This window comes from Paroedura picta, chromosome 1 (genome assembly GCF_049243985.1).
Source record: "Paroedura picta isolate Pp20150507F chromosome 1, Ppicta_v3.0, whole genome shotgun sequence".
NCBI classification, from domain to species: Eukaryota; Metazoa; Chordata; class Lepidosauria; order Squamata; family Gekkonidae; genus Paroedura; species Paroedura picta.
This window is the reverse complement of record NC_135369.1, coordinates 123,610,164-123,621,316: the sequence shown is the minus strand read 5'-3', so window position 1 is coordinate 123,621,316 and position 11,153 is coordinate 123,610,164. Positions and strand designations below refer to the sequence as shown.

At 43.2% G+C, this 11,153-nt stretch overlaps 1 protein-coding gene across 2 annotated transcripts in view; it reads left to right on the top strand.

Annotated features, from left to right (window-relative positions):
- Positions 1 to 5,903: 5,903 nt before the first annotated feature.
- The window catches only part of ARMC2 (armadillo repeat containing 2), a 66,577-nt gene continuing 61,327 nt past the window's right edge, over positions 5,904 to 11,153 (top strand). For both annotated transcript variants that reach the window (XM_077302556.1, XM_077302546.1), the window contains exon 1: positions 5,904 to 6,039. The gene's annotated coding sequence lies outside the window, so the exon portion shown is untranslated. The remainder of the gene's footprint in view (positions 6,040 to 11,153) is intronic.

Here is an 11,153-nt window from a genome sequence, read left to right as displayed (position 1 = left end):
CGATATAGGCTAGATATCAGGAAAAAAAATTTCACAGTCAGAGTAGTTCAGCAGTGGAATAGGCTGCCTAAGGAGGTGGTGAGCCCCCCCTCACTGGCAGTCTTCAAGCAAAGGTTGGATACACACTTTTCTTGGATGCTTTAGGATACTTAGGGCTGATCCTGCGTTGAGCAGGGGGTTGGACTAGATGGCCTGTATGGCCCCTTCCAACTCTATGATTCTATGATTCTAATAGCTAATGCAGTTTTTTCCTGAGGCTGGTACTATAGGGCTTCAGCAACTCCTATGTTCTATAGGGAAGTCTCTTGTGTTCTTCACCAACATAGACATCTCACATGCTCTTCAAGGTTGCCTCACAAAACTAGCACTCCAGTAGTCAACCCAAGAGATTGGGTTTCTAGGTATGCTTAATGACTATGCCATGAAACAGATAATCAGTGAATCCACTGGAGGGATGTGATCCTGGACTTGGTCCTTTGTAATGCCCAAGACCTAGTAAGAAATGTAAATGTGACAGAACTGTTTGGGAACAGTGACCACAGTGCTATCAAGTTGAACATATATGCAAATAGCTAATTGCCCCAAATGACCAACACAAACACATTTTACTTTAGAAGGGGTAAATTCTCTCAAATAAGAGGCTGTGAAACAGAATGGAGCTGATGGCACTTTTGTAAGTCTCTACATATATTTATAGTAGGTAAAATGTGAATAAACTATATCCATGTTAATTTTTTACCAAGACTTTTATAGTTCTAACCCTGCTATCATATATCTGATTCCAAACTGGGCCATAAAATATGGATTAATAGGTCAGCGAGATAGAACTAGGGACAGAAAGGGAGCCTTTCTCTGTTAACTTGAAGAAAGTCCCAAGTTCATTTTCTGAAAATCTTAAATCTGAACAAAAAATATTTTAAAAATTATGGGATGAATACATTGTTCTTAGTTACCATTCTGGAGGTTGCTAGGCAACCACAATATTGCTGAGCCAGGTGAGGGAGCAGGGCTGGACTGGGAAAAACAGCCCTTGGAAGTATGTCATCCTCTCTTCCCGGTATGTCTCCTAGTAAAGGATAACTCATCAGGGACAGGCCTAGTGACAACCATCAGAGACACTAGACACCCACAACATCAGGGCCAGCCACCACGCAAGCTTGGCCCTGCCAGCTAACATTTGAGTGATTTGGTCCAATTCCATGGGCCACCATGCCACTGAGGTAGGCTTTTCCTCAGAAGAGGATACTATGTTGTCAAGGGTTAAAGTTGAAGATCTGGAAGCAATAAGACATGTTGCCTGAAAGAAGCAAGAAAATAGGAAAGGCGAAGGGGGCTGTTAGGAAAGGAAAAGAGTAAATAGTGGGGGAAGGGATGCAGAGGAAAATAAGATGGTCCCCTCAACTTCTTGTGAGGCTTCTGGTAGAATGTAACTCCATTCTGTCAACTAGAGTACAAAAACAAAACAAAACGTCATTTGTTGTATTGGTGTTTTCTTAATGTATAATCTCAGTAATGTCAAAGCATCAATCAATGATGAATATAATTAAACATGGCATTTGTTGACATCAAATCTTGTCAGAAAAAACAAAAGCAAAAATAAGATGTGGGAGAAGACACAGACCATATCTTAAAGCAATTGATTCTAGTGAGATGTTGCTAGAACAGGGAACTAGTATGTATACATATTTGCCAGAATCATATGCTATAGCAGTGGTCCCCAACCTGCGGGCCGTGGCCCGGTGCTGGGCCGCGAAGGCCATGGCGCCGGGCCACGGCTCCCTCTCCCCCCCCCCCGCAGTAAAAAACTTCCCAGGCCGCAAGCTTGCGGCCCGGGAAGCTTCTTACTGCGGCAGGGCGGGGAGAGGGAATCGGGGCCGGGCTGCGCCGTGCGGGCGCGGCCCGATGCGGGGGCACGGCCCGATGTGCGGGCGCGGCTCGCGGGTGCGGCCTGATGCGGGGGCGCAGCCCGATGTGCGGGCGCGGCCCGATGCGGGGCGTGGCCCGCGGGCGCGGCCCGATGCGGGGGGGCGGCCCGCAGGGGCGGCCCGATGCGTGGGCACGGCCAATGTGTGGGCGTGGCCCGCGGGCCGCGCCCCAATGCCCTGCCGGTCCCCAACCTCAGAAAGGTTGGGGACCACTGTGCTATAGCATGCAAACCTAATGTATGTAACCTCAATCCAAAACACATCTGTAAGTATGTTGATTTGCTGGCAAACCAAAATGGAGAGGGATGAATAGGGTTCTTGGTGATTGCCAGACAGATGGGGTATGTGTGACTGGCCTAATGCCACCCAGCAAGCTGCTATGGCAGAGGTAGGATTCAGATTTGGGTCTCCCAGGTCCTAGTCTGACCTTTGTTTTGACCATTGATAAACCCCTGAAACATTCTTCAGGCTTCAAGAAACCCCAGAAGTGGCACAATTGTGTGGAGTACGGCTGGGAAGTATATGCCCACCCAGGCCCCCTTCCTCTTCTCACCCTCTCCAGGCCCATCACTGCTGTTTTTGGGGGCAGGCAACATGACCATATATGGTCATATCACCCAATAAATATTTAACAAATTAAAAAAAAATTAACTTCCACCCATTTGGTAAACCCTTCTAGGTATGTCAAGAAACCCCAGGGTTTCATGAAACCCTAGAACAAAAAGCCTGGTCTAACCACTACACCATACTGGCTTTGGGTCTTGCCTGGAGGCTGAATAGATCTGGGAGAGGGTGATGGGTATAAGCTATGTTCATTATATCTGTAGGTGTTGACACCCCAGCCTCAGGTGATTAGGTAGAAGCTAAGCCAAATGGTCTGGCTTGCTGCTTTTTGGCATGTGTGCCAAGGATTGCTGATCTCATATAAAATCATTTTGCTGCAGATTTTTAGCAATCGGTTTGTGTATGCTCATCTGTCATGGGACTCAAAAGTGTTCTTGTGAGATTAAGGAATAATGTGTATTAATCCAATATGAACAAAAGAAAACTCATAATGGAACTTTCAAAAACATCTCCTACAAATATCTGCCTTGCTGCTAAGCACAAACATCAGAAACAGACTGGTAAAGGGAAACAGACAAAAAAGAAATATGAAAGAAAAATTACATTACTGAAAGCAATTGTGGTTTTTGCAGACATAGCAGAAAGTAAGTGAGCCTCATCTATTTTTCTATTACTTCTACTCAAAGCAGGTCAAAAGAGAGTAAAAGAGTGTTTTTGCAGCCCCATCTGAAGCATGCTTACTTGAAAGTCCCTCTCTTTAACAAATGTGCACAGCACTGCAGCCTTACCAACTCACCCTCTGCCTGTCTGGTTTGACCTGATGCCTATTGAGTTATCTGTCACACTTCTAGCCTCTGTCCTTCTTGCGCTGTTAGGCTGTGTGTGTGCTCATCCCCCTTCATTCTGACAAGAGTTCAGCCATAATTACTGTTTGTCTCAGGCAGCACTCAATAATGAAGGTCATTTGGAGGCCTTGGATCTGTTGAGCTCTTTTTGTCTATTCGATCTACTAAACACATGCTAGTTTCTCATCTTATACTATCTATTATTTTGTTAAAGTTGTAGATCATCACCATAGCAAAGGTTTAGAATTGGCAGCAACATCAGTGAAACAGGAAAAAAGATGCCAAGCTAATAGGTAGCTGGCATTGGTTTATCCTGCAAGCTGCATACTTGAACTTTTTCCACCTGGTCCTGAAAATAACTTTTTCCCCCTCCCCCTCACTTACTTTTGGTTGTTTTTGTTTTGTTTTGTTTGGTTTTTGCATTGAACAACTAGCTTGATGATATCTACTGGTGAATGCAAAATTGTACATAGAATCATAGGATGATAGAGTTGGAAGGGACTTCATGGGTCATCTAGTCCAACCCCCTGCACTATGCAGGACACTCACATCCCTATCGCTCATCCACTGTAACCTGCCACCCATATCTTGTTAGTTGGTCTTAGCAAAAGGTATTTTTGTCTATAAACAGCTACCTGCTATCTTAACATCTAGCCTGATGAAGCATTCTCAGGCATTTAAAATCTTGCACACTGTTAAAATTCACCAAACATTTAAAAAATAATGACCAATTGATCTGTTTCCACAGCTAGCAGGGGGGGGGGAAGACCAGAGGAACAATTTAGGAAAGAGGAACAATTTAGAGGAAGAAACTTAGGGTACAAATTTGCTGGTGGTTCCCAGCCCACAGGAGGTATGGCTGACCTGGACCATGGTCAGGGCCTTTTCAGTCCTGGCCCCGACCTGATGGAATGAGTTCCTGGAAGAGCTGAGGGCCCTGCAGGAACTTTCTTGGATCTGCAGGATCTGCAAGACAGAGCTCTTCCCTTAGGTCTTTGGTTGAGGCCAGAGCAATTAAGTTCTGGGATACCTTCTCATTTTTAACCAGAACAGCAGGCTTCCCCCCACCCCTGAGGTGCTGGGTGGGTGGTTGTTGAGTGGGTGGGGGTGGTTTTAGTTCGCTGATGGGTTTTAATGCTGAAATTTTATTTCTTACTGTGGGTTTTTATTGTTGTAACCCACCGCAAGACGGCTAGCCAATAGTGGCAGGTAAGAAATCCAATAATAAATAAAAAAATAAAAAAAAAACTTAAACTGAACACACAGAAGCATTGGAACCATATTACTGACAGAGAGCTACAGTAATGACTAAGAAGTGAGAAATCAGGTGTCAAAAGCTCTGTGAAAAGCTAGCCAAGTTCTCTCTCTAAGTTCTCTCTCTATCCTAAAAGGTAAAGGTATCCCTTGTGCAAGCACCGAGTCATGTCTGACCCTTGGGGTGACGTCCTCTAGCGTTTTCATGGCAGACTCAATACGGGGTGGTTTGCCAGTGCCTTCCCCAAGTGCCTTCTTCCTCTCTATCCTAAATACATGTTAAGTGTCTCTCCTCCTAACTTGCCTCTGCATGCTGGAGAACTTTTCTTCCATGCAACTGTGGCAGCTAGGCTTTTGATCGCATCAAGATGGAAACAAGAATTGCCTAGTGTGGACATAAAGGTAAAGGTAAAGGTATCCCCTGTGCAAGCACTGAGTCATGTCTGACCCTTGGGGTGACGCCCTCTAGCGTTTTCATGGCAGACTCAATACGGGGTGGTTTGCCAGTGCCTTCCCCAGTCATTACCGCTTACCCCCCAGCAAGCTGGGTACTCATTTTACCGACCTCGGAAGGATGGAAGGCTGAGTCAACCTTGAGCCGGCTGCTGGGATCGAACTCCCAACCTCATGGGCAGACAGCTCCAGACAGCATATCGCTGCCTTACCACTCTGCGCCACAGTGTGGACATATGGCTAGATAAAACCTGAGAACTGGCCATAATGGCAAAGTTGCCCAACCTGGTTAACAGAAGACCATTAGAATTTAATGATCACTGTGGCCACTGTGTACAGGTTGCTATTAAATAAGAAATAGAGATAAAAGAGGACTGGTTAGGAAGATATAAGTCTTTTATGCATATACTATTATAAGTTTTTTGTTTTCTGTTCAGTTTGTATTGTTATTTAAAAAATAAAAAGACCCCTGCCCCCCCCCCCCCAAAAGACTTTGTGGAAACCATAAGGGACAGATGGAATAAATGTGGGCTAAATAAAGGCGGCAAGAAAGGTCTTTTCAAGAAGGAAAGGCATGTTATTTATCCGTAATCTGCATGAACATAACAGGGTTATAGCAGGAAGAAGAGTCTGACGAAATCCCCAGCAGCAGTTATTTCCTTTAGCGTGATCTGATTCCTTTTCCTGATACAACCTGCCCGGTTACCCGCGACTGGGACGGGACTACGAAGGAAGGCAAGCTTGACTTTGCTACAGGACCTGCTCGCTTACCTTGAGACGGCTCAGTATTCGCGAAGCCGCGGTTGCTAGGGTGAAGTAAGGGCAGACGCTTCAGAAGCAGTTGTTGAGCATGCTCAGTTCTGTTGAGCATGCTCAGTACCAGAGAAACGAGCGCGAGCCGCTGACTTTCGTGGGACGCCGGCGGCTGCGGCGAGAGGAGGGAAACGAGCGCGGCGGACGACCTGCCTGCCTGCCTGCCAGCCAGATCCTCCGACAAGGTGTTTGTTGCTTGAACAGCCGGAGGAAGCAGGAGGCCGAGGGGTGGGAAGGCGTCTCGCCGGAGCCGAGCGAGGCTTGTGCGCGGGCGCGAGTGTGTATGGTTGCAATGGTAACAGGGTGCCGCCGGAACTGCCCGGCTGGACGGAGCTCCCTGGTTGAGGGTCCCTGGGCGGATTTCGTGGCTTTTTCTTCCACGAACTCCAGAGCGCTCTCGGTGCGCTCAGCCTTGTGTGGGCTGATTGTATCATTCTTGTCCGGCATCGCTTGCACGCTTGTGAATCTTGGAGGGGCGAAGTAATGATGGCGACCCGAAGGCATTGTTTTATGGACTAGAAGATAGATAAATAAAATACATCTCTATGTTATTTGTAGATTCAAGGAGAGTACCCTTCTGATTGGCACTTCTCCTTGAACCAGCGTGTTGTTCTCAGCTGTCGCGCGAGTAATAAACATATTTAGCCAGTTATGTATATAATAATCACAGATTCTGGTATGTTAACATGGATCTTTAAACTGTTGAGCTAGGAAGTAATTAATATAGAAAATAGTGCTTAGCCATCGAATTGCATCTTGTGATATTTACAGTGCTGTTTCTTGTGAAGGAATTGCAGACTTCTGGGGTTTTGTATGTATTTTATATATTTACTTACATGATTTATATCTCACCTTTCTGCTAACAATTTAAAATGTACATGATAAAATACCATCTTAAAACTGTTGAAATTACCCCAACACATCATGTTTTGTAAACTTCTTTGAGTCTCCAGCGGGGAGAAAAGCAGAGTAGCAATACCAGCTCAAGTGGCAGTATGAAGTTTGCCCTCTTAAAGTATTTTTAAAGTATTAGAAAGCAGAGACTGGTACAAACAGGTTTAGCAAATCATTAAATTTCTTAAGTGTCTTAACCAGATGCTTCTTAACATGGAAATGTTAACAATTTAATCCTGGGAGTGTGAGAGGCAGGTATATATTTAGTTTGTTCATATCCTAATTTAAAACTGGACAAGTGAAAGTTCTCCAGACCATGATATGAGATATTTGCTCATAAAAGTGTAAACAAACTAAAAAGTACAGTGTCAGTGTACTTTGTTTGACAGCAGTGTCACTTTTTACACTTTCAGCAAGGATATTGCTTCATATAGGTGCAGGTTTTTAATTGCAGGTGTAATTTTAGTAGTATGGTATCTGCCTTGATGTGCAGTAGATGGAGCAAGGCATAAAAACATTAAAAATAAACAGCAAGAAATGGTTGCGACTTTTTCTTCTGGTTGGTAATACACATGAAGTCTCAAGCAGGCATGCTCCACAACACAGGGTATCTTCTACAGTTGTCCCCTCCTCAAGTCCCAACCCCCCCCCCAAAAAAAAAAACCCCTCTAGGATAGTGATCCCCAACCTGTGGGCCACGGACCACATGTGGTCCTTCGACTAATTGGAGGTGGGCCGCGAAGGACGCCTTCTCCCCCCCCCCCCCGGCCCTTTACAATACACTTCGGGTGTCATTGTCTCCCATCACTCCCAGATGGGACTATCTCGTTGCAGAGAAACAAGCTCAGGGTTCCCACTGATTTGTCATTGTCATCAGTTAAAAGTTCCATGAAAATAAAATGTTCCTTATGTTCATTGTTGTGGCGTGTCTGTATCTTATTTTGAAGGGATATTTAAACATTACCATAGCGATCAGAGAGCGTTAGGGCAGTGGTTGAGAGTAGAGTAGTAAACTATCCCTCCCACCGGGCCTCAGTAAAAGGCGCTGAGTGGTCCTCGGAGTTGAGTGGTCCCCGGTGATAAAAAAGGTTGGGGACCACTGCTCTAGGAATTTCCTAACATGGAGCTGGCAGTCCTCTCCTTCCCACCCAACAGCCAACCTGCCTTATCTGTCCCTCTGTCTTAAGCTTTCCCTCTCACTCCTCTCTCAACAGCAGCCTCTAGTAGGAAAACTGTGGACTTGTGGAATGGCTCCCAGTTTTACCTGTGTTCTCCTTCCCATTTCCTCTTCCTAGTAATTCCCATATCCACTCCCATTTTCCTGCTTTCTTACCTTGTCAAGTCATTTACCAACCTAACTTTTATCTGTCTCCTATCTTCATTTACACTTATTTATTTGTTTCATTTATACCCCACTTATCTCCACACTGGGGATTAAAGCAGTTTACTTTATTCTCCTCTCCTTTTTTATCTGCACCACAACCCTGTAAAGTAGGCTAGGCTGAAAGTATGTGAGCAGTCCAAAATAATCTACAGCAAAATAGAGATCTTAGGTCTCCTAGCCCCTACTCTGAAGTTGTGCTATACTTTACTAGCTTTCACAGAGTGATTGCTTTTTCTGCCAGAACCAAGCCTAGAATCTGTAGTTACTTAACCACTGAGGGGCTCTTGATTAAAGCTACAGATACTCCTTTTATCATTTTTGGGTTTTTTAAAGCTTCCCAATTTTTTTTTTTAAGAATTCAGATTTTTCTGGAAATCTGCGTCCCTTTTTAGGTTCGAGGATCTGTCTTGCCTATTCACAGCTCCAGTCACCGTAATTAAGTATGTTAACATTTGTATCTAAAATAGCCAACCTCACTATAGAAGTCATGTATTGTACCAGTAGACTGTTTTCATATTGATCCTTTTAAGAATATCCTAGATAGCACAACGAAATCTCACAACACTGTGGTGGAAAGATGTGAACACTCAAAAAAATACCCCTGGTGAAAATTTGGAATTTTTCTCCAATTTTTTTTTAATGGAAAATTTGGCAGAAAGCTTAAAACAAACTCTCATGAATTATTTTATCTTTTACAGTGAGTAAAATGTTTCTTAAAGCAAGTTTTTTCATGTCAAAAATGTATGGCATGAAAATCTCAGAATGTTTCCACTTTGTCCAATGGAAAATTGGGACATTTTGAGGAGCAATTGTGGGGAGGGGATAAAACTCTTATACTGTAGACATATATAACATCTTCAAGAATTTTAATTGTATAAATAATCATAGCAACAATTAATATGCTATAATGTATTAAATGATAACACGGTATTAGTGAGTGGATGTCTTCAGTGTAAAACAGCTTACCTTAATATCCAAACATGCTGATAGTCTTAACCAGTGTGATGTAAGAATTTCTCTTCAAATAATAATATTATAAAGTTATAAATGAAAAATTTATTTTGTTGAATTAGTAAAAGAAATTTTGACTACAGAAAAGCAATCATTGCATATATTTCAATTTCCCCCCTTTTTTCCTGGGAAAATAACTGAGGAAAAGGTTTTTTCTTCTGGTTTCAAAATGTCCAGGAATGTTGCATCTACTATGCTAGGGTAGCAGTTGCCTTTTATGAATGAAATTGTGCTACAATGAAGCTGTTTAAAGCAATTGCCACTAATTCTGTTCTGGAGCAGTCAACATTGTACAAATTCATCCTTGTTCAGTATAGATTAGAGATTAGGGTGGGACTTTGAAAGTAGGAGATCTTTTAAGTATGTCGAGTCTGATTTGGTTGGAGGAGTAAAGAACTTCATCATTGTAAGTCTTTAAATCATTGAGAAAATCAAAGTTTCTTATGTTGCTGATAATGATGTGTTTAAACTTTTAAAATTCAGGCTAGTTTTCCTTTCAAAGGCATAAAGGTGCTGCCTGTATAAGGACTCCATTCAGACTAAACATGTCTATTTTACCCTTTGAACAAGATTGGCTGAGATTTGCCTAGACCTGTAGTTTGCAGCCCAGGAGGTGGGTGAAGCAGGGAGGAGTGGGTCATCGTGATATCATTAAGGAAGGAAAAGGAAGGGGGATCCAGCTATGACTTTCAGGAGATCATGGGACACAGCAGCAGTGTGACAGGGAGCCCTGCACCAACCCCTGGCCTTTTTGGCTGGGGCTTTTGGATTGTCTGGCTCTTTTTTCTGTTTGGGATATGACAGGGAATAATGGGTTTTGTTTTGAGTCAGTATACTTTTGTGTCACAGCTGATGGTTTTAAGCATTAGGATGGATCCTTTTAGGGAGAGGCTGTTTCTGCATGCCAGCCTCACCCATTTGGGGACTTCCATAAGGGACATGGGGATGAGGAGCGCCAAAGCTACATACCTAGGTGGGTAGGGGGACCATGACGGGGACCGTGGAGAGGCTGGCGCCACATGTGTCCCATTAACTTGCCACTCTGCCATTATTTCCAAGCAGGCAGGCTGGGGAAGGAAATCATCAGGTGGGTCACTTGATGCTGGGATCCATCCCCGTGCTTCGTTTTGACTCTTTTGGTTTGTACATAATAAATAAGCTGTCCCCTTCTTGTTACCATAAATAGTTGGTGTGTCCTTATTCCTCCACTGTACTGCCCTCTATCCCCCTGTGGTGCTGCAAAGATAACTACATTGATGTGACTTTAAACCATGATTAAAAGGAAGCTTTGCCATGACCGTAATTTAAAATTCAATTTGAGCAGAGGTGGTCAAAAATATGGGAAAAGGAGAGGCAAGAAAAGCTCAGAATGAAAATCTGTTTGTAGGCATTAATACAGTTCATCAGTCAGCACTTCCACCATATGTGTCTTTGTAAGGCAAACAATTTAAGATCAGAAGGATGTCTGATTGAAAGTTAATTAGAACCTTTTGCCAGCTAAGATGGTCTTGTCCCACAGAATGTGATCATTTTTCTCAGATTTCCAGCTGGTTAATTAAAATGGAGTACATACTGATCCAATAAATACTATCCCTCAAGAGAAAATCTTAAGAAATTTGAAGTGGAAGTAAACTATTCAAAGAGTGAGGATCATTGACATTAGAACTACTAAAAGATGTTATAAAACTACACAGTTCATCTGGGAGAATAATAGAAATAGAAACACAAAGGAAAAATGTGTTTGAGCTGTTATTTCTGTCTGGAGACCAGTTTAGTTTTTGATTATGGCAATGAAAAATGTTAATGCATTGACAGTGAAATGTAATCAACTAGTAGAAATCCTGATTCCAGCTTGAAGATTGGAATGGAATGAAAGGAAACCAACCATAATTCTCCAACAAAGCCGTATTAGGTATACATCTGATGCCTGAACTATGTACTGTGGACATCACAGTTTGGTGAAGTACCTGACAAAATCTCAGACATTTCTAGCTCCAATAACAGAGTAAT